This window comes from Coregonus clupeaformis, unplaced genomic scaffold (assembly GCF_020615455.1).
Source record: "Coregonus clupeaformis isolate EN_2021a unplaced genomic scaffold, ASM2061545v1 scaf1534, whole genome shotgun sequence".
NCBI lineage: Eukaryota > Metazoa > Chordata > Actinopteri > Salmoniformes > Salmonidae > Coregonus > Coregonus clupeaformis.
In genome coordinates, this window is record NW_025534988.1 from 57,942 (window position 1) to 82,258 (window position 24,317).

The 24,317-nt window shown below is 44.8% G+C and overlaps 2 pseudogenes; both read left to right on the top strand.

Annotated features, from left to right (window-relative positions):
- The first annotated feature begins 761 nt into the window (after nt 1-761).
- Nucleotides 762-14,052, top strand: LOC121563061 (annotated as a pseudogene).
- A 4,310-nt stretch (nt 14,053-18,362) lies between these two features.
- Nucleotides 18,363-20,094, top strand: LOC121562775 (annotated as a pseudogene).
- Nucleotides 20,095-24,317: the final 4,223 nt, after the last annotated feature.

Genomic DNA, 24,317 nt, shown 5'->3' on the forward strand with positions numbered 1-24,317 from the left:
TTCAATGTGGTTTCTTTATTTAATTACAGCTGCATAGCTAATGTTATTTTTTGGTGTACAAACATTTTTATGTATCTATATTGCAAATACAAGTAATTGTAAAAGTTGTGTATATTTTGGTTTGGTCCATCGCGGGTTATCTGTATTTATGTACCCTCTTATTGTTCTCTTTTGCCTGACCTTCAGCTAGCAAGGTATGTTGTCCTTGGCGCCGTAATTTGTCAATATAAAACTGTGGTAAAGTTACACAAAGTGCTGTTACGCAACTACAGGTTTTGTTACAATGTGGACAATATAAAGATGTATGTTAACAACTTTCACCGAGCTCGCTAATTAGGGTACCTATTGTAACTCGGGAGTATTTGGGGCAGTGTTTGAGTGAGTTTCTATGTGCTCACGCAGGTGCACGAGAGCTGTGGCTGCACCAAGGGCTAACCTATTGTGTGTTGTCTCGTGGTGTGCAGTTATGTCTTTTATTTTGTCAGAATTATGTTGTATATCATTTTACTTGTATTGTATAGTGTGTTGTTAGGCACTGAATGTGTGCATGCAGCACCTGTTCTCTTTGCCTGACCTTCAACTAGCAAGGTGCCCGAGAGCTGTGGCTGCACCAAGAGGTAACATATTGTGTGTTGTCTCTTCGTGTGCAGGTCGAATAAAAATTATCCAACCATCAGAATTCCAGTTGTGGCAGTGTCCTAATTACGTGACCTGCCGACTGGTCAGCTCAAGCCGACCGCCGGAGCTGTGCATGTGGATGAGGTGCACGACATGCGCATGTGAATTTGTTGATGGTTTACTGTAAGTGAATATATACTGTAAACAGTGAAAGTGAATGTAGCATATTCATTAGATACAGGTATTCGTGCTTATTTGTATGTTTTGGATGAATTTGTTTTTTGCATTAATTTTTTTGGGTATTTGAATGCACTAAATTACATTGTATTTTAGTGCTCTGTTGAGCCATGGAAGATTCTCAAATCCATAAGACATGTTATGCTGGGGATTTTAGTGTGGGTAGAGGGAGGGGTGTCCTTCCATTTACACCAATTGTACAGTCAGCTCCTGGGAGTAGAGTGTTTGCTAGTCCTGAGTTTGCAAGCACTGGGAGTGGTAGGCTGTTTGTTCCACCTGACCAGGGTATCCCACCTCTGTCTTTTGATGTACCATCATCCACAGTACTCAGTGATAATGGGACTAATCAAATGTTCTGGTCCTGTCCCCGTCTGGCAGATTAGTTGTCCACTATTTAAAACCCTTTCTGAAGCATTTGATATAAAGTTGCAGCCTAGTGCAGAAATTGCTATTTTTGGAGTACCAAACAACAATCCTTCTCTGACCAATAGACAGCTAGATGCCATTGCCTTTGCCTCCCTGTTAGCCCGCAGAAGGATTTTATTGGATTGGAAATCTATCAATCCTCCCTTAGCCTCTCTTTGGCTCAAAGATCTGAAGCTGTTCCTAAAATGAGAAAAAATGAAGTTACCATTCGAGGGTCAACCAACTCATTTTATTCCTCCTGGGACCCGATGATATCCTATTTTGAACAGCTCCAAACACTTCCTCCAGATTAGTACTCTTGGCCCCACCTTGAGATTACTGCTATATAGGCCTATAAAATCACTTAATCACCTGAAATTGTTAGGCTATTACATTTTTGCTTGAAGTAACGTTGTTGTATACTTTTGTTTTGTTTTCTGACATGTAACTCAATTACTTTCCCTTTCTTTTTAAATGTGTTTGGAGGCATTCTGGGGGGAGGGGGAGGTCAAAGGGGGACTAAAAGGGGAGAAATGTACCATGTCTTTACATGTTATCTTTCATTAATTGTGAATACAAAATATATAATTTTAAAGGGAAGGCTTTGAAGCCAGATTTAGCGGATTTTGCTGTTTAGTTTTCCTCAACCTGTGTTTTGTTTCTCTCTCCTCTCCCTGTTAGATGGTGAGGCTGCTTCTCTCCAGAGGAGCCAACATTAATGCCTTTGACAAGAAGGATCGCCGAGCAATCCACTGGGCTGCTTACATGGGTGATGAGTTTACCACATCATTTACATTCTGACTAATGTCCTTTATACCAATGAATGAATGAATGAATGGACTGTGTGTTAGTCTCACAGCTCAGCTGTATGAGCCACGTCTAGTGTGTTATTATGTCAGAATCATGTACTAAGTAGGTTGATTAGATGTTTTCAGTTGTACTAACATGATGTAGGTGTTGCTTATGGTGCTGTGTACCACTGTAAACTAATCTATCTCTCCCTCTCTCTGCCTATCTCTCTGTGTTTGTATCTCTGTTTCTCTCTTAACCCCCTTACTATCTCCCTCCTCTCTCTCTCTCTCTCTCTCTCTCTCTCTCTCTCTCTCTCTCTCTCTCTCTCTCTCTCTCTCTCTCTACCATAGGGCACATTGAGGTGGTGAAACTGCTGGCCTCTCATGGATCAGAGGTGTCCTGTAAATACAAGAAGGCCTACACCCCTCTCCACTCTGCAGCCTCCAGTGGAATGATCAGTGTGGTCAAGTACCTGCTGGACCTTGGTGTGGATGTGAGTCAACACGCATTCAAATGTGTAGGGGGTTTTCATAATAGTAATGAAGAGAGAGAGGTTAGAGCCAGTGATTTGGACCAGGGGGTTTTCATAACCAAGTAATGAAGAGAGAGAGGTTGGACCAGGGGTTTTTCATAACCAAGTAATGAAGAGAGAGAGGTTGGACCAGGGGGTTTTCAGAACCAAGTAATGAAGAGAGAGAGGTTGGACCAGGGGGTTTTCATAACCAGGTAATGAAGAGAGAGAGGTTGGACCAGGGGGTTTTCAGAACCAAGTGATGAAGAGAGAGAGGTTGGACCAGGGGGTTTTCATAACCAAGTAATGAAGAGAGAGAGGTTGGACCAGGGGGTTTTCAGAACCAAGTAATGAAGAGAGAGAGGTTGGACCAGGGGGTTTTCAGAACCAAGTAATGAAGAGAGAGAGGTTGGACCAGGGGGTTTTAATAACCAAGTAATGAAGAGAGAGAGGTTGGACCAGGGGGTTTTCATAACCAAGTAATGAAGAGAGAGAGGTTGGACCAGGGGTTTTCAGAACCAAGTAATGACGAGAGAGAGGTTTGACCAGGGGGTTTTCTTACCAAGTAATGAAGAGAGAGAGGTTGGACCAGGGGGTTTTCATAACCAAGTAATGAAGAGAGAGAGGTTGGACCAGGGGGTTTTCATAACCAAGTAATGAAGAGAGAGAGGTTGGACCAGGGGGTTTTCATAACCAAGTAATGAAGAGAGAGAGGTTGGACCAGGGGGTTTTCAGAACCAAGTGACCTGATCAGGAATGTTTTGTTCTCTCTTCCCCCCCTCTCTCTCTCTCTCCACTCTTTTCCCTCCCTTGCTCCCTCCAGATAAATTAGCCCAATGGGTACGGTAACACCCCCTCCACGTGGCATGCTACAACGGGCAGGATGTGGTGGTGAATGAGCTGATCGAGTGCGGCGCCAACGTGAACCAGGTGTACGAGAAGGGTTTCGCCCCACTCCACTTCACGGCCGCCTCGCGCCATGGGGCGCTCTGCCTGGAGCTGCTGGTGGGCAACGGGGCCCTCGTCAACATCAAGGTGAGGAGACCGGATGACCAACACTGTGTCTGAACTAAATAACACCCTATTCCCTATGTAGTGCACTACTTTTGACCAGGGGCCCATAGAGCAAGGAGCCGTGATGACACTGCCTGTGTCCCAAATGTCACCCTGTTCCCTTTATAAGTACACTACTTTGGTTCAAAAAGTAGTGTACTTATAAATAGGTTGCCATTTGGGACTTACACACTGACGCAGCACATGGCTTAGTATTTGGCCCTGGTCTACATTCAAATACCAATGGAATAGGCCTAACAATGCAAACTAAATGCAATCAAGCGCTCCTCCAATACGTGTTTGATTTTGCCTGTGGTCAGCAGCACAGACTGCCGTGTGAACCATCTTTGTCTTTCTATCTGCAGAGTAAAGATGGAAAGACCCCCCTCCACATGACGGCCATCCACGGACGCTTCTCCAGATCTCAAGCCATCATCCAGAATGGTGAGTCGCTGTGAATGCTCTCAACTGAATATATATGAACCAGTAGGCTCTTCAGCATTGTCTTTTGTCTTCAAACCATGATTCACTGGCACAGAGCAATGTTACTTGCAATGTGGTTGAACATGAAGCTTCATGAGGCCTCTAGGGTCAAGTGGTTGACGTGTGTGTGTGTCTGTGTGTGTGTCTGTGTGTGTGTGTGTGTGTTCTGTAGGTGCTGAGATCGACTGTGAAGAAAATAATGGAAACACACCTCTGCACATCTCTGCTCGCTACGGCCATGAGTTACTCATCAATACACTCATCACGAACGGAGCTGACACAGCCAAGTGAGAACACACACAGTTTCCAGCAAAAATGCAACATGCATCTGCAATTCTGTCATTGACCGAATTCCCGCTTGGAGACTATGCTCAACACATTGTGGTGTGTGGGGGGTTGATAGACAGGGCATTGCAGCATGCTGATGTGTTGATCTGCTGTGGGGTTTAATGAGGACTGTGATGTGGTGCTGTTTCCAATCTTAGCTGAATCAACTGTAAGTTGCTCTGGATAAGAGTGTCTGCTTAAAGTCTAAAATGTAAAAATGTGTTGTAGGCGAGGCGTCCATGGGATGTTCCCCCTCCACCTGGCTGCTCTCAGTGGGTTCTCTGACTGCTGTCGGAAGCTCCTCTCATCAGGCTTTGATATAGACACCCCTGACGACTTTGGAAGGACCTGTTTACATGCTGCAGCAGCTGTTGGGTGAGTGGACTGGTCCAGGCTTTACACCAAGGAATATTTAGTTCATGAACTGGAAAGCCACCAGAAAGAACAAACACATATTCACACTCTTACATTTCACATTGTTTAGCAGTATTAAAAAATCGTATAGATCATTAGTGCGGTATCATTTCTGTATAATGTGGTTCCATGCCATGGTGGTATTGACTTGCGCTCTGGTCTAAATTGTCTTTATATCTTCTTGAAAGAGAAGAGAAACCTGCAAACTGCTCTTGCTAGTATCACTTTTTATTATTGCTTTTATTAGCATTATAAAAACAGTGATACTAGCAAGAGCAGTGTACGGGTTTCTCTTTTCTTTAAGGTTCTCATTGTTACCATCCACCTGATAGCTCAGATGTGAAAGGGCCTTTCTGATTGATACATGATAGCTCAGATGTACGAGGGCCTTTCTGAACTTGATATCTTGTTACCAGGAACCTGGACTGTCTGAATCTGCTGCTCAACACAGGGGCAGACTTCAACAGAAAGGACAGCTTCGGAAGGTCTGTCTGTGGCATCAAATAACTTTCATATGTGATCTTTATGATAATGGGGAATATAGTATAGGGGCATATAGGAATTATTATGGGAAATATTGGGCGGCAGGTAGCCTAGCGGTTAAGAGCGTTGGGTCAGTAACCGAAAGGTTGCTGGTTCAAATCCCCTAGCTGACTAGGTGAAAAATGTGTCTATGTGCACTGCAGCAAGGCACTTAACCCTAATTGCTCCTGTAAGTCGCACTGGATAAGAGTGTCTGCTAAATGACGTAAATGTAAATGTTTTACAGCTCCAATAAGCTGTTTCTGTTGTTGATGTTGAATGGTTTCTGTGCGTTCTTCTAGGAGTCCTCTGCATTATGCGGCAGCCAATTGTAACTACCAGTGTCTGTTTGCCTTGGTGGGGTCTGGGGCCAGTGTGAACGATCTGGATAAAAGGGGTTGCACCCCGCTCCACTACGCTGCTGCCTCCGACACAGACGGAAAGTACGTCTCACACCTCTCTTACTGTTGTGTGTGTTGTGGTGCCATGACCTTTCACATTTCACTGTAGTCTGGAGAGTATGTTGTGGTGCCATGACCTTTCACATTTCACTGTAGTCTGGAGAGTATGTTGTGGTGCCATGACCTTTCACATTTCACTGTAGTCTGGAGAGTATGTTGTGGTGCCATGACCTTTCACATTTCACTGTAGTCTGGAGAGTATGTTGTGGTGCCATGACCTTTCACATTTCACTGTAGTCTGGAGAGTATGTTGTGGTGCCATGACCTTTCACATTTCACTGTAGTCTGGAGAGTATGTTGTGGTGCCATGACCTTTCACATTTCACTGTAGTCTGGAGAGTATGTTGTGGTGCCATGACCTTTCACATTTCACTGTAGTCTGGAGAGTATGTTGTGGTGCCATGACCTTTCACATTTCACTGTAGTCTGGAGAGTATGTTGTGGTGCCATGACCTTTCACATTTCACTGTAGTCTGGAGAGTATGTTGTGGTGCCATGACCTTTCACTGTAGTCTGGAGAGTATGTTGTGGTGCCATGACCTTTCACATTTCATTGTAGTCTAGAGTATGTTGTTGGCCGTGTTTGAATGCATACTAGTGTTAAAATCTGCAGTGTGAAAGCTTGGCCACGTCTCCTTTGGGAAAGTGTCTCTGCTTGCTTATCTGTCTGTCTTGATGTTGGTATAATGATTAGTGAACTCTTGACCTCTGACCTCTAGGTGTCTGGAATATTTGCTGCGAAACGACGCTAACCCAGGGATCAGGGACAATCAGGGCTACAACGCAGTCCATTACGCGTCTGCGTACGGACACCGCCTCTGTCTGGAGCTGGTGAGTCAGAACCACAGGGGACTAGACGCCCTGCATTCACAGACCATTTTGTCTGCGTCCCAAATGGATGTAGGGCCCATAGGGCTCTGGTCAAACGTAATGCACTATATAGGGAATAGGGTGCCATTTGGGACAGACGTTGATATTCAGTAGGTTTTAAGGTGTGGTTGCATGTTTGTCGTGGCCGCATCGTCACTCTTGATGTTCTTTTTCCAGATTGCAAGTGAAACACCTTTAGATGTGGTAAGTACCAGTTGGTTACTTTTCCTCACACTAGCTTGTTTAAGATACGAATGCAACACCCCAGTATGTCTGCAGGGGCTGGTCACTGAGATTTACAACATGAAACATGCTACTAGACTAAACTTCAAAGTAAATATGTTACAAGTCTAAACTGGCCCGTCCTTGTCTTTCCCCAGCTAATGGAAACCTCAGGGACAGACATCCTGAACGACTCTGATGTCAGAGCTCCCATCAGCCCCCTACACTTAGCTGTGAGTAAAGCCTACCTGCTCCTGTAGGGGTCTCGCCACATGACAAATGGCACCCTCTTCCCTATTTAGTGCACTACTTTTGACCAGAACCTTATGGGCCCAGATCAAAAGTACTGCACTACATGGGAAATAGGGTGCTATCTGGGATGCAGGCATTGTGTTGTTTTTCCACGAAAAGTTGATTGTCCAGACACTCACACACCATGTTCCTATCTGTTCCTGATTAGTGTAAAATACATGCATATTTTGACACGGTGATGATGAGGATGATTTCCTTATTTTGCCATTTGAGTTAATCAACCTCCAACAGAGGAGTAGTAGTGTGTTTGTTTCTAAATCTCACGCTTGGCAGGGACCTTCGATGTTGATGCTGGGCGGGAGAAAAAATGGGCACCCGATTTGAGAGACACTGGTCTACTTTAGAGGTCTAGGACTGTTTCTGTTCAGGCATACCACTGGTCTACTATAGGACATTGATTATATTAAGAGTGTATATCTGTTCAGGCGCACCACTGGTCTACTATAGGACATTGATTATATTAGGAGTGTATATCTGTTCAGGCATACCACTGGTCTACTATAGGACATTGATTATATTAAGAGTGTATATCTGTTCAGGCATACCACTGGTCTACTATAGGACATTGATTATATTAAGAGTGTATATCTGTTCAGGCATACCACTGGTCTATCAATCAATCAATTTTATTTTATATAGCCCTTCTTACATCAGCTAATATCTCGAAGTGCTGTACAGAAACCCAGCCTAAAACCCCAAACAGCTAGTAATGCAGGTGTAGAAGCACGGTGGCTAGGAAAAACTCCCTAGAAAGGCGAAAACCTAGGAAGAAACCTAGAGAGGAACCAGGCTATGAGAGTCTACTATAGGACATTGATTATATTAAGAGTGTATATCTGTTCAGGCATACCACTGGTCTACTATAGGACATTGATTATATTAAGAGTGTATATCTGTTCAGGCATACCACTGGTCTACTATAGGACATTGATTATATTAAGAGTGTAGATCTGTTCAGGCGCACCACTGGTCTACTATAGGACATTGATTATATTAGGAGTGTATATCTGTTCAGGCATACCACCGGTCTACTTTAGGACATTGATTATATTAGGAGTGTATATCTGTTCAGGCATACCACTGGTCTACTATAGGACATTGATTATATTAGGAGTGTATATCTGTTCAGGCATACCACTGGTCTACTATAGGACATTGATTATATTAGGAGTGTATATCTGTTCTGGCATACCACTGGTCTACTATAGGACATTAATTATATTAAGAGTGTATATCTGTTCAGGCATACCGCTGGTCTACTATAGGACATTGATTATATTAGGAGTGTATATCTGTTCTGGCATACCACTGGTCTACTATAGGACATTGATTATATTAGGAGTGTATATCTGTTCAGGCATACCACTGCTCTACTATAGGACATTGATTATATTAGGAGTGTATATCTGTTCTGGCATACCACTGGTCTACTATAGGACATTGATTATATTAGGAGTGTATATCTGTTCAGGCATACCACCGGTCTACTTTAGGACATTGATTATATTAGGAGTGTATATCTGTTCAGGCATACCACTGGTCTACTATAGGACATTGATTATATTAGGAGTGTATATCTGTTCAGGCGTACCACTGGTCTACTATAGGACATTGATTATATTAGGAGTGTATATCTGTTCTGGCGTACCACTGGTCTACTATAGGACATTGATTATATTAGGAGTGTATATCTGTTCTGGCATACCACTGGTCTACTATAGGACATTGATTATATTAAGAGTGTATATCTGTTCAGGCATACCACTGGTCTACTATAGGACATTGATTATATTAGGAGTGTATATCTGTTCAGGCATACCACTGGTCTACTATAGGACATTGATTATATTAGGAGTGTATATCTGTTCAGGCATACCACTGGTCTACTATAGGACATTGATTATATTAGGAGTGTATATCTGTTCAGGCATACCACTGGTCTACTATAGGACATTGATTATATTAGAGTGTATATCTGTTCTGGCATACCACTGGTCTACTATAGGACATTGATTATATTAGGAGTGTATATCTGTTCAGGCATACCACTGGTCTACTATAGGACATTGATTATATTAGGAGTGTATATCTGTTCAGGCATACCACTGGTCTACTATAGGACATTGATTATATTAGAGTGTATATCTGTTCAGGCATTCCACTGGTCTACTATAGGACATTGATTATATTAGGAGTGTATATCTGTTCAGGCATACCACTGGTCTACTATAGGACATTGATTATATTAGGAGTGTATATCTGTTCAGGCGTACCACTGGTCTACTATAGGACATTGATTATATTAGGAGTGTATATCTGTTCAGGCATACCACTGGTCTACTATAGGACATTGATTATATTAGGAGTGTATATCTGTTCTGGCATACCACTGGTCTACTATAGGACATTGATTATATTAGGAGTGTATATCTGTTCAGGCATACCACTGGACTTTGCTTCAGACTGTGTGTTTGTTTCCATTCAGGCGTACCACGGCCACCACCATGCTATGGAGGTCCTGGTTCAGTCTCTGCTGGATCTAGACGTGAGGAACAGCCAGGGGCGCACCCCTCTGGACCTGGCTGCCTTTAAAGGCCATGTGGAATGTGTTGACGTCCTCATCAACCAGGTAGCCTCCATCCTGGTTGAAGACTTCACCCTGAAGAGGACCCCCATCCACGCTGCAGGTACGCATAGGATATCACGTAAGACCTAGAGATTCTGCAATTCAAAAGTTTTCCTTACCAAGATGGACATTTGTTTGGTCATGTTGCTAGGATGCCAATGTCCACTCTAGGGATATTATATAGCATAGTGTGAAAATGCCCACTACACACTGATCTAAGGTCATTTTTTGTCATTATTGCTGAGGATCTGGGGAGGGTAAGCTGATCCTAGATCAGTGCACAGGGGAACTTCTATCCAGAGCCAGGTACACAGCTAGCAGGTGAAAGGCTTCGAGGGCCTCAGCCCCACAATGTTTTATTATCTGCTGTGTTAACATCATGAGGATGTCATCTACCAATACCACTGTTCTAGAAATCTGTCTGTTCATGTGAAGGTAATAGTCGTCCAGCAATCAGCTCATATCCTCTCTGTTTAGCCTCCTCTAGCTACCAACGGTCAATAATCTCACATTCTTATATCCTCTCTGTTTATCCTCCTCTAGCTACCAACGGTCAATCATCTCACATTCTTATATCCTCTCTGTTTATCCTCCTCTAGCTACCAACGGTGATTCGGAGTGTTTGCGTTTGCTGATTGGAAATGCTGACCTCCAGAGTGCAGTGGACGTTCAAGACGGGAATGGACAGTAAGTCAATTGGGCTTTGGATACAATTCCTGAAATAAAGAGATTTTGACACTAGGTCTACGTCCCAAATGGCACCCTATGCCCTACTTGGTGCACTACTTTAAACCAGAACCCTATGGGCTCAGGTCAAAATTAGTGTACCATATAGGGAATAGGTTGCCATTTGGGACTCAACCTGGTTATTACCAGTTTGTAATATGACCTTGTTGTCTTGTGTATCAGAACCCCTCTGATGCTGTCGGTGCTGAGCGGACACACAGACTGTTTGTACTCACTGCTCAACAAGGGAGCCAGCGTAGAAGCCAAAGACAAGTGGGGCAGAACAGCGCTACACAGAGGGGTGAGGAGGAGAGCTGGCTGTATACGCTCACACACAGAAAGAGACGGGGAGGCTCAAATATACATATTATCTTCAGAAAAGTAGTTGTCCATGGGTAGTGGTGTATTCATCCCTGTAGGGGGACCTGCCTCCAGACATCATTTGTAATAATTGATGATTCATTATTATATAATTGATTATTAGTTATTTCAAATCCATTCTTGTCTCCCGGCCCTTCCTCCCAGGCGGTGACGGGTCATGAGGAGTGTGTGGAGGCCCTGCTGCAGCACAGCGCCAGCTTCCTGGTTCGGGACTGTAAGGGGCGAACCCCTGTCCACCTGGCGGCGGCATCCGGACACATCGGGGTGCTGGGGGGCTCCTACACGCCGCCCAGTCAGTGGAGACCCTCCCCGTCATCACAGACAACCAGGGCTACACGCCACTACACTGGGCCTGCTACGACGGTACGTACTGGACTAACGGAACACTAGATCTTTTCTGATTTTCTCTCTTCAGCACCGTAAACATGTCCCTGAATTAGGCAGGCCATACAAGGCGGTACGTACTGACTAACTGGACTGTAGCTCTGTTCTCTCCTCCATGAAGTGTACACTCATTCACTCCCTCTTGTGGCTTGAAAAGCATTCGATTGGTGTGGACGGAGCCATGTGGGGGAATGAACAAGACTACAACAGAATTAGGGGTTATGACTCTCAGTGGAGGACCTTACACTGAAACAGGACTTTGTCAGGTATTGACATAGCATATGTTGTAGCTAAAACATCTTTTGTGACTTCACCATTGTCAGATGTGTAGCTTTCTCTGAGAGTATTGTTGTGGTCTGCAGCGACGTCATCCTTTTCCTGTATGAATCAATCTTCCACTAGGCCATGACACGTGTGTAGAGGTGCTGCTGGAACAGGAGGTTTTCCACAAGACCGAGGGCAACTCGTTCAGCCCCCTCCACTGAGCTGTGATCAATGACAACGAGGGGGCTGCAGAGATGCTGATTGACACTCTGGGGCCGGCCATTGTCAACGCCACTGACACCAAGAACCGGTAACTACAGCACATGACAAAGTCCTTTTCTTCTGGAGAATAATGTTGTCTTGGGAATAAAATGACCTCTGGGGTTGGATGAGGGATTGTAGATTACTTTTAATACATCTATTAGTGATTTTATATTTCTATGGTATAAACAGGGTTAATTGAACAAACTTGTTTATAACAGTCCTACATGATGTCGGTGAAATAAGTTTCCTCTCTCTCCAGGACCCCCCTGCATGCGGCGGCTTTCACGGACCACGTGGAGTGTCTTCAGCTGCTGCTAGGCCACAACGCCCAGGTCAACTCCCCCGATGCCTCCGGGAAGACCTCCCTCATGATGGCTGCTGAGAACGGACAAACCAACGCTGTCGGTACGCAGCCCCCTCTCCTCCGCTTTGCCTCGCCCAGCCGGTTTAAGTTCAACATGTCTGTTTTACATTTTAATAAGTCGCTTCATTTCCTAATTGAGTTTCTTTATGTTTCTCTGTCTGTGTCAGAGCTGTTGGTGAGCAGTGCCAAAGCAGAGCTCACCCTGCAGGATGCAGTCAAGAACACTGCTCTTCATCTGGCCTGCAGTAAGGTGAGCATCCCCACATGAAGATGACGTTCATCTGAACAGTTGGCTCTCTCTGGTTAAAATTTTGGTCTGACATGTTTGACTCTGGTTTTTAAAGGGGCATGAAACCAGTGCCTTGTTGATATTGGAGAAGATTACAGACAGGAACCTCATCAACTCGACTAACGCAGCCTTACAGACGTACGTATGGTTCAGCTGTATTAATTGGGCCAGAAGTATTAGAAGAAGTGCACTATATAGGGAATAGTCTGGCATTTGGAAGGTATCCTCATTTGCTGCTGGCTAATCTGACGGTACTTTCTCCTCAGGCCGTTACACGTTGCAGCCAGAAATGGTCTGACGGTGGTGGTTCAGGAGCTACTAGTGAAGGGTGCTAGCGTGCTCGCAGTCGATAAGAATGGTAAGATCCATAACGCTAACACCGTTTTCTTCTGTACTTCTCTTCTCAATGTGTCCACAAATGTTTCTCTCTAGTCCACTGCTTGGTTGTTGTCTTAACTTTGTATCATGTTTTTCACCAAAAGTGTTATAGTAAACTGTGATGCTCCTGAAGTGACCCTCTGCTGTTCTGTTTGAACCCCTCAGCTTACACGCCAGCCTTGGCCTGCGCCCCCAACAAAGACGTGGCGGACTCCCTGGCGCTGATCCTGGCCACCATGATGCCCGTGTCCCCCTGCAACCCGGCGCCCAGCCTGTCCTTCAGTGCCATTAACCACTACACCACCAGCCCCTCCAAGAGTGTGACCTTCGACAGCCTGCCCGTGCTGCGCAGCGAGCACAGCTCCTACTGCAGCTTCAACAACATCGGCCACCGCGAACACGATGGAGGCTTCTACAAGGATGAGGAACTCAACGACTCAGACTCAGAGACATACTGAGGGGGGTGGTGGTCGCTGCCCAGGAGGGGAGCCAAGGGCAGGCGGATGGACAGTGAAGTGGGGCAGAGGCCACAAACAAATACACACATACACACCGTTTCTTAAATCACCACAGCCAGCTTTGGGAGGGCACGAGCCGAGACAGTCCGCACAGGAGCCTTAAGAGTCCCGCAGATGGAGAGAGAGAAATGGAGGGAGGGAGGGAGAGGGGGAGGCACAACAGGCTGGCTGGCCACACTCATCCTCTCGTACCACCAGGTGTCCTTCCAGCAGATACTGGACTTCAGAGGAACTGCTGCTGCTATACCCCACCTTTACCTTTACCCACAAAGGTCCTAAACGGTAGAAACTGTCCAGCCAACAGACAGACGGACACCTTATGACGGCAATAACCTGTAGTCCAAGGGGATAGTAGCACTTCACTGAGTGAAAAACAGACATGGACCAAAAGATGTGGAAGAAGCCTTTTCAAAACCTGTTTTGACAGTAGAAATGGGATTGAGCGTTTTGGGCTGAGAAAAAACATAAGGAGTGATGTTTCATTTAAGTTTTATGAGAGTGATGGTCATGTTTATCCGCACACTAAGACAGTCAGAACGCACCTAGCCTCTTGTCTGTAATCCATGTGGGAGGAGGGGAAATCATTTATTTTTTATGAACAAACATTTTAATAAAATCATTCATGTCTTAAGCTCCTGACCCTCTGTGGGAACCAAAAAATCGTAGTATTTGCTCTCATGAGTAATTTCAAAGAATTTCCATCCCCAATGGCACCCTATCCCCTTTATAGTACACTACTTAAGACCAGGGCCCATAGGGTTCTGGTCAAAAGTAGTGTACTCTATAAAGAATAGGGTGCCATTTAGATCTGCAGTTTTGCATTTGTATGACAGGACTATTTACATTTGTGTTTTTAAACCTACCTGTCCTTTGCCCTCTAGAAAATATTTTAGAAAGAATACATGAATGAATAATTTACTTTCTTGTGATATTTATGTCATCATTTTGTGCCTTCTTTAGTTACTGAGGGGAGGTTAGGAGAGTAGAGGCAGCTGTATGAGCGAAAACAATGATGCACACTAAGTACTACAACGTTTGTGAAAAGCACTGATACTATTCCGAGGCAGAAAACATGCCTCCCTTGGAGAGGAGAAACACTGTAAACCAATGGTAGGACAGCAGCATTTAGATTATCTTCTGTTGAAAAAAAAATATATATATATTATTTGTCTTGGTCTTATAATCAATTTATTTTGACAGGTTTTGCTTGCTTTAACTTCTTCAAAAAAATGAAACCACTCAATCCTTTTATGTGATTGCTTGTTCAAACCCCCGTTTCTGTCTCTTTTTGAAAATCATTTTAACTGGAAATATGTACAATACACATGTTCGTCAAATCAGGATCAGGAGGTTCACAGGTTTTTTCGTGTCCTTTTTTTTCTTTAAAAGGATGAAACTAACATGTACATATGAAATAGTGACTGAATTCGAAACTCCCATGAATTCTTTCAGTATCTGAAGATTGCTGTATATTTTATGAGTAATAAAATAAAGAAATGAGTTGTGTTATTTAATAATGAACTATGGGTTATCTGTTTTATGTGACAACCGCAGTATCAATTTCTAGGTGACAGTGGTGCTAATCCCAAAAGAAAGGCTACATACAACAAGGAACAAGAAGTCTATTGGCAAAGTGATTAATATTTTTTATTTATTTATTTTTATTTCACCTTTATTTAACCAGGTAAGCCAGCTGAGAACAGGTTCTCATTTACAACTGCGACCTGGCCAAGATAAAGCAAAGCAGTGCAATAAAAACAACACAGTTACATATGGGGTAAAAAACATAAAGTCAAAAATACAACAGAAAATATATATACAGTGTGTGCAAATGTAGCAAGTTATGGAGGTAAGGCAATAAATAGGCTATGGTGCAAAATAATTACAATCGTATTAACACTGGAATGCTAGATGTGCAAGAGATTATGTGCAAATAGAGATACTGGGGTCCAAAAGAGCAAAATAAATAACAATATAGGGATGAGGTAGTTGGGTGGGCTAATTTCAGATGGGCTGTGTACAGGTGCAGTGATCGGTAAGGTGCTCTGACAACTGATGCTTAAAGTTATTGAGGGAGATAAGAGTCTCCAGCTTCAGAGATTTTTGCAATTCGTTCCAGTCATTGGCAGCAGAGAACTGGAAGGAATGGCGGCCAAAGGAGGTGTTGGCTTTGGGAATGACCAGTGAGATATATATTATTATAATATTGCATGTACCTTGGCCTAACGGTGTGGGTTATGTATTTTATTTTTCATGGCGTCCTCAACATTACAGTTTTAAGGGCAACAATAGCCTAAATTTGTTTACAGCTCGCAGGATTTCCATACGTGAGCTTTCAACAACACAGATTGTTGCATCAGCACGAGATCGAAAGTGCGTCAAATCTGTACAGCATTGTTACGTCATCACTGATAAACGTTGAAACTGATCAAAAACCGCTGGAGCAGTTCAGTCTAATCCTCCCTAGTGCAGCACTAGTAGTGCTGGAGGATTGCGTTAGTTTTCGCTCTGGATGCGCGTTCATTTTGGCAAGGAAATGTGCTGATTTTGCAAGGAGATGGAGAATAAAGAGTTCAAGGTAGACATGTTATTTATTTTTAAATCTTCAATTATATTAATTACTGTGGATTAAATATTGTTTAACAAATGAAATAATGTGCTATTCATGCTGTAATATCAAACTAGAAAGTATATGGCCGGGGAGTCATGAGAGTTGGCTAAAGGTACAGTAGGGTCAAATGGGGGTCAAAGGTTATGACAGCACCTTCATAAATTCGTCCAAAATGGCACCCTATTCCCTATGTAGGCTAGTGTACTACTTTTGACCAGGAGCCATAGAAGGGTTGGCTGACGAAAATGATGCTCGCGCATCGATGGCCGGAAGTCGTGTATCTTGTTATGATTCTGAACCTCAGCTAACAACAAGCTGCCATGTGGGGAATCGTAGCTCTGTGGCATGTTTCAGCTCGTTGTATGGTGTTATTGATACCATGTCTTGTTTTGAGGTGTTTTGACTGATATCATGTCTATGCAATGACTATAATTCGCTACCTAGCTAACCAACAACAACTGTAACAATGTATTTGATACGAGTTCATTGTTCAAATGTATTTATGTTTGCATTAAACATTTAGAGACTAAATATAGTTTACATGTTGTCAACAGTCTAAGTCAAACCCTGTCTATTTTGCCCCATAGTTGCATGCCAGTTTTGTTGCTTAACAACCAACCCCTCTATAGAGTCCCACAGTGGTTGTGTGATAATACCCATAAAATCTAGCGGTCAAACAGGGAAATGGTTCCAATCGTTTTTCCACCATTCATTTTCCCCATAGGCGATTTTAGAAACACATAAAATAAGGGCTGTATTTCGTGTAGGCTTACCCTGGCGTGACGTTTTTGTAACCTTGTAAATCTCTCTCGGACAAGTTGATGTATTTGATGTATTTTTCTATTACATGTATGACATTTCATTGAGATATTTTGTGTTTTAATGACGCAAAATTGAATTACAGCCTAACTCTGCTTTCTGTTGTCGCCATCAGGCTGCAGTGGTGACCTTCACTACCGTGACCCACAAGGATGAAACTTCCCAGACCAGCCTCACCCTCAGCAGGGGAAAGAGAAGCTACCCAGACCTACACACCTTTGTGCAGGACATGAAGGACGAGTAAGTTTCTCTTTGGCTTCCCCATGCATCCCCTAGATATGTTCCCTATCTCAATTGCATACTCCTCGTGTCCTCTCTTCTCAAAACCCATTGGATGAGAAAGCCAGAGGTCCCGCCCTTCTGACCTTCTCATCCAATGGGTTTTGAGAAGGAGGCGAGGAGATTGAGAGTCTCCCATAGTCTCGGGCCAATACAAAGGACTCAACGGACCAAATAACCAATCAGGGATGTCTGGGTGTGGCCTAGTTCCATAGAGGTCCATCCATAACTTAGTCTAAGATAATAGAGGTAATGTCCATCCATAACGTAATCTAAGATAATAGAGGTAATGTCCATCCATAACGTAATCTAAAATCATAGAGGTAATGTCCATCCATAACTTAGTCTAAGATAATAGAGGTAATGTCCATCCATAACGTAATCTAAGATAATAGAGGTAATGTCCATCCATAACGTAATCTAAAATCATAGAGGTAATGTCCATCCATAACGTAATCTAAAATCATAGAGGTAATGTCCATTTTATGTCCCGTTTTATATCAGTGCAGCCCCTTTAACAAACTAACTCTGTATGGTCTTTTAACATTGCAGATGAGCAGACATGAGTTTAGTGCCAAGTGCATGGATATTGTAGCATGGGTGATGGAGTCTACATCCACTGTGGTTGTTCCCGCCCTTGACCTCACCATGCAGATACAGCTCTCTGATTCGCCAAGCTCTTCTGGATCAGGAAGTAATGAGGCAGGAGAGGTGACCTCTCTTGGCCGCAGCGTCAGATTCAGCTGTAGTGGAGGACCCAGCATGTGCACCAGCGCCAGAACCGCCTACAGCACACGCACTCCCACGCCTTTCCCCTCCTCTCACAGGTACCTAGCCCTATCCCCTCCTCTCACAGGTACCTAGCCCTATCCCCTCCTCTCACAGGTACCTAGCCCTAATATTGAATTATCTTTACAATTTTTCACATATCAACTTGAAATCAGTGAGTAATATTTTTGTTTTGCTTTGAAATATTATATTGCTCATGTTTATGAACACATAACCCTAATGTCTATGCTTAATACTCTTTGATTTAGATTATGTCCCACATGGAACCCTATTTCCTATATATTGAACTACTTTGACCAGACTCCTATAGGCCTTGGTAAAAAGCAGTGCACTACATAGGGAATAGGTTGCCATCAAGGAGACACCCAGAGCTGAGCTAGGTAGGCCTACTGAACTGATGCCATGCATTTCATTTTGCTAATATTGAAGCATTTTCTTTTCCACAGGCACTATTGACCATGGGATCTGCAATGTCTATCTCACTCCGCGAGAAGGCAGTCCACTTCAAAGATGGGCCGGACACGGTGGGCCACTTCTTTAAATCCAGACCCGTAAGAGCGGCAAAGACAAGACCCTGAAGCGCTACTCGCCATGGAGGCGGATTGTGAAGAAGAAGGGCTCCAAGAAGGTGCAGGCCCACGAGAACATCAACCAAAACAACATCGCCCATCTGAGTAACGAGAACCTGGAGAAGTCCCAGTCCTCCTCCAACTTGTCCACCTTCACCCTGGAGAAGTCTCAATCCTGTGACAAGCTGTCCACCCAGTACCAGAGCACTCCAGCCATTGCCAACAGCTCCAACAACGCCGCCTCGTCGGTCGAGAAGGCCCCCTTGACCAACTCCAACACGGCCCCCGACACGCCCCAGACGGTTATCGCCCAGGACCTCGACACGCCCAAGAGGCTGGTGATGGTCCACGCTACAACCGGCGAGCTGCTGCGCTGCCTGGGTGAGTTCCTGTGCCGGCGCTGCTACCTGATCCAGGACATGTCTTTCATGGACCCGGCGCTGTGGCTGCGGGTGGTTGACCGTTATCTGCTGGACAACTGCTATCAGAACCAGAGCTGCATTAACCCGGCCATGGTGGTCTTCCTCTACATGCTGTGCCGCGAGGCGGTCTCCTCCGAGGTGGCCACCTTGCATGAGCTGCATGCCGTGCTGCTTACCTGCCTCTACACGACCTGCTCCTACGTGGGCAACCAGATCTCCTACCCCCTGAGACCCTTCCTGGTGGAGACCTGCAGGCAGACCTTCTGGATCCGCTGCATGTCCATCACCAAGCTGATGAGTGGTAAGATGCTCCAGATGAACACAGACCCTAACTTCTTCTCCCAGATGTTTGCTGACCTGAAGAACGAGAGCCAGAAGGAGGAGAAGAAGAGCCGCCTGCTCAGCGGTGTGTACAGCACTCAGTGAGGGACCTAGGGTAGAGGGGCCAGGGGAGGGGAGGGGCCTACTATAGCCTGACATTTCAAAATGGGAGGGAAGAGGATTGGTTCAGTGAATGGGTAGAGGGTGAGCTTTGATGGGAAAATATGATTTATAGATTTTAAGGGTTAATATGAGGGTTAATTTGGCTTGAAAGAGAACACAAATCGGTAGGTATGAATGTGTAGAGGACTGAGGCTGTAGCTTACTATCTACTGTACCAGCTGACTGTCTGACGTGTGCACTGCCTACCACGGGAGGATTGGAGGCACACGAGTGACTGTGCTAGTGCTCACATCACACAGGCTGCAGCCTACCAGCCTACTGTTCTGACTGTGTGAGATGTGCACTTTCTACCACGGGAGGGAAGGAGGCACCCTTGTGTGAGTGGGCTAGTGCTCAGATTATGGTTGAACAGACAAGCTGCAACCCTGCCGCTTTAGACTGTGAAGTGAACACCCATGTTCCCCCACAGCAAGCACAGGACTGGACAGTTCTGGGGGACAGGGGTTCGTTTGAGGACCATTGGTTCTGATGAACTTGAACGAACAGTGTGACTGTTTTGGAATAAAATGCTATTATATTCTCTTAAACATCCAGTGTTGTGTCCTTATTATTTTACAATTGATATTTTCCATGTCATTTTGAGATCTTGGTGGAGATAATACTTTACCAGTGGTGGAAAAAGTACCCAATTCAGTAAAACTTGAGTAAAAGTAAAGAAAATGACTCAAGTAAAAGTGAAAGTCACCCAGTAAAATACTACTTCAGTAAAAGTCTAAAAGTATCTGGTTTTAAATGTACTTAAGTATCAAAAGTGAAAGCAAAGGCTATATATCAAATTCCTTATATTATGCTAATTGCCTTTATTTTTATTTATTTATGGGAATCCAGGGACACAGTTCAACAATATTTTACAAACCAGATCAGAGGCAGTAGGGATGCATTTTTCTTAATAAGTACATGAATTTGACCGTTTTGCTGTCCTGCCTGAGCATTAGAAATGTAACGAGCACATATTTTATTTCAGAATGTAGTCAAGATGAAGTAAAAGTTGTAAAAAATATAAAAACTCAAGTAAAGTACAGATACCTCAAAGTAGTACTTCAAAGTATTTTTACTTAGTTACTTTACACCACTGTACTTTACTAATGATTAGTAAATGTTTTATAAGGGTCTATATTAAACATCTAATAAATTATCCAATAATTCATTTGAAAATGTATAAATAACTATGTATAGCTTACTAACATTTGCAAATGTAGAAACAGCAATTAGTAAATAGTGAGAACTGTTTATAATAGCCTTAGAAATGATCTATTACTGGACATTATTATAAAGTGTGAATCAAACATTTGATGAGATTATTTTGAACAATAATTTCAATTGCCCATCCCTAACACCAGTGGACAGACAGACATTAATACACACATTCCTGTACCTGGTCGAAGTTGTCCAGAGCAGCATGAAGGTTGGCATGCATGCCAGTGGGAGGCTCGTTGGTGATCTTGATGGCATTCTCCAGGATGCCCTGAGTGAGGAGAGGAGAACAAACACACTTTTAAATTAGGAAAACACACCGTGTTATTATAAATGCATGTGTGTGTATGTGTGTGTGTGTGTGTGTACCTGAGGGATGATGTGCTCCTGTGGTGTGGGGGTAGGCTCAGCACTCAAACACTCTGTAGTCCTGGTGACTGCCCTCACAGCAGCGTTCCAGAAGCTTCTCCAACGACCCCAGCCAGCAAGCCACCAGGTATATATTCTGACAGAGATGAATGAATGAATGAATGAATGAATGAATGAATGAATGGATGGATGGATGGATGGATGGATGAATGGATGAATGGATGGATGGATGAACAAATGTAAGCGCGAACAAACTAATAAATTGATTAATGAAACAATGAATGGATGGAAGGATGGATGGATGCAATGATGAATTAATGAATTATGTTTTATGTACAGTATATAGCAGGATAGCCATACCTGTGAAATGACCCAGTGTCCCTCCTTAGCAGCCATCTCCATGGCGACCTCAGCCACAGCCTCCTGACCCTGAACCAAAGACACATTGTGGAGTTTCCCCAGGTCTATGGTGAACCCCAACTTCCTGCCTGTTACCATGGAAACAATATTTTCTCAGTGTGTGTGTGTGTGTCATATTCATGCAGATTTACAGTGATCTTTACATTACAAAATTAGTTGTCTTAGTGTTACCCAGTGACTCCACGTCTTACAGAGGGTCTACTCCAGGAGACAGGATGAAGAATACAGGCGAGGCAGGTCCACTCTCTCTGAAGGACTTAGCAAACTCTGTCTTCCTCCCCTCTGTATACTTCACCCCCAACTTCTCCTCCACAAAGTTCCTACAGACAGAAAGAGAGTGCGCGAGAGCGAGGGGAGGGTATGTGGAGGGAGATTGATCGTCATTATAATTTGCCAGGGACATATAAAAGATGGGGATGGAAGGAGAGAAGAGGAGAGGGAGAGAAGAGGAGAGGGAGAGAAGACTGAGACTGTGGGAGGAGAGATTGATGGAGAGGTCCAATGTCACCCCTGTGAGTAGCCTACATATTTGCCGGGTTTCAAAGACCATGATGCTTCATTCATAAACATTTTCTATTTGTTTTACAACCTTATTTGAGATTTAGATATTAGAAACAGTCATGTTGTATGGAGTCAAAGCCCCGCATCCCTAGAGTAACAACACATTTATAGTGTGGTTAATGATGACATCTGGGTTGTGTTCAACTGCCCCCCCCCATCTCTTTTTCTCTTTCAGTTCTTCTCCCCCATAGCATCAGGCATCAGCTCGGAGTCGTTCTTCCGTTCTCAGTCTCAGGAGTCAAACAGCGCCAAGATATCCTGCCTCATCAGAGACCTCAGCAACGGAGGGAGAGGGGGATGGAGGGAGGGATAGACAGGGGGATAGGTGGGTTCCAGTCCATGATTAGGGGCTTCTCAATCAGTCTTGGGGAGGAGGATGGGGATGGAGGGATAGAGGTAACCTGGGGGGAGAGAGTGAAGGAGAGGGGGACGGAGGGAGGGATAGAAGGGGGTCGGCTGGAGCTAGGGGAAGGGGGGAGGCTACAAATCATGCTAAAGGGGTTCCAGGGTGGGATTGGAGAGGTAGATGGGGAGACAGAGAGGGAGGAGAGGGGATGGGGGAGACTGGGAGACAAGAGGGATGGAGGGAGGTAACGAAGGAGGAGAGGGTGGTGGAGGGGGGAGTGTGGAGGGAGGGAGGATGCAGTCAATGTTTAGGGAGCTGAGTGGGGGGGAGTATGGTTGGGTTTGGGGATATGCACTCTCTGGATGATATTGGGGGGGATAGAGAGGATAGGGGACATGGATATGAATATGAACATGGGGGTGGTAGGGGTCAGGGGTGACATGGCTAATGTTGGGGTCATAAGTCATAAGGTCAGGAGTGAGTTAGGGGTCAGAGGTCAGGGGGTGAAGTCGGGGGTACAGGTGGGCATGCGGACAACATCCAATCAGAACTCTTCTAAGACCTGCAGCCTACGACAGGGAACCAAAATCAATATGGCCGCCAACACCGCGACGCTGGACATGAACATGATGGACCTGGGCTGGTCTGACGACGACAGTGACTAGGAGAACACACAAACACTATTTTGTTTCTGTTATGTCATTTTCTTTTTTAATTGAAGCCAAACGTATACACGCCCCTGTGTGTGAGGACTGTAGGGGATAATAGTGAAGAATTATGAGCAGTGTTGATTTCATTTTACATTTACATTTTAGTCATTTAGCAGACGCTCTTATCCAGAGCGACTTACAAGAGCAATTAGGGTTAAGTGCCTTGCTCAAGGGCACATCGACAGATTTTTCACCTAGTCGGCTCGGGGATTAGAACTAGCGACCTTTCGGTTACTGGCACAACGCTCTTACCCACTAAGCTACCTGCCGCCCTATTTCCTCCTGCTAAGACCATCTCCGGTGACCTTCTCCCCTACCTCACCTCGCTGATCAACTCATCCTTGACCGCTGGCCATGTCCCTTCCGTCTTCAAGAGAGCGAGAGTTGCTCCCCTTCTCAAAAAACCAACACTCGATCCCACTGATGTCAACAACTACAGATCAGTATCCCTTCTTTCTTTTCTTTCCAAAACTATTGAGCGTGCCGTCTTTAGCCAACTCTCTTGCTATCTCTCTCAGAATGACCTTCTTGATCCAAACCAGTCAGGTTTCAGGACTGGTCATTCAACTGAGACTGCTCTTCTCTGTGTCACGGAGGCTCTCCGCACTGCTAAAGCTAACTCTCTCTCCTCTGCTCTTGTCCTTCTAGACCTGTCTGCTGCCTTTGATACTGTAAACCATCAGATCCTCCTCTCTACCCTCTCCGAGCTGGGCATCTCCGGCGCGGCTCACTCCTGGATTGCGTCCTACCTGACCGGTCGCTCCTACCAAGTGGCGTGGCGAGAAGCTGTCTCCGCACCACGTGCTCTCACCACTGGTGTCCCCCAGGGCTCAGTTCTAGGCCCTCTCCTTTTCTCCCTATACACCAAGTCACTTGGCTCTGTCATATCCTCACATGGCCTCTCCTATCATTGCTACGCTGACGATACACAACTAATCTTCTCCTTTCCCCCTTCTGATAACCAGGTGGCGAATCGCATCTCTGCATGTCTGGCAGACATATCAGTATGGATGACGGATCACCACCTCAAGCTGAACCCTGGCAAGACGGAGCTGCTCTTCCTCCCGGGGAAGGACTGCCCGTTCCATGATCTCGCCATCACGGTTGACAACTCCGTTGTGTCCTCCTCCCAGAGTGCGAAGAGCCTTGGCGTGACCCTGGACAACACCCTGTCGTTCTCCGCTAACATCAAGGCGGTGACCCGCTCCTGCAGGTTCATGCTCTACAACATTCGGAGAGTACGACCCTGCCTTACACAGGAAGCGGCACAGGTCCTAATCCAGGCACTTGTCATCTCCCGTCT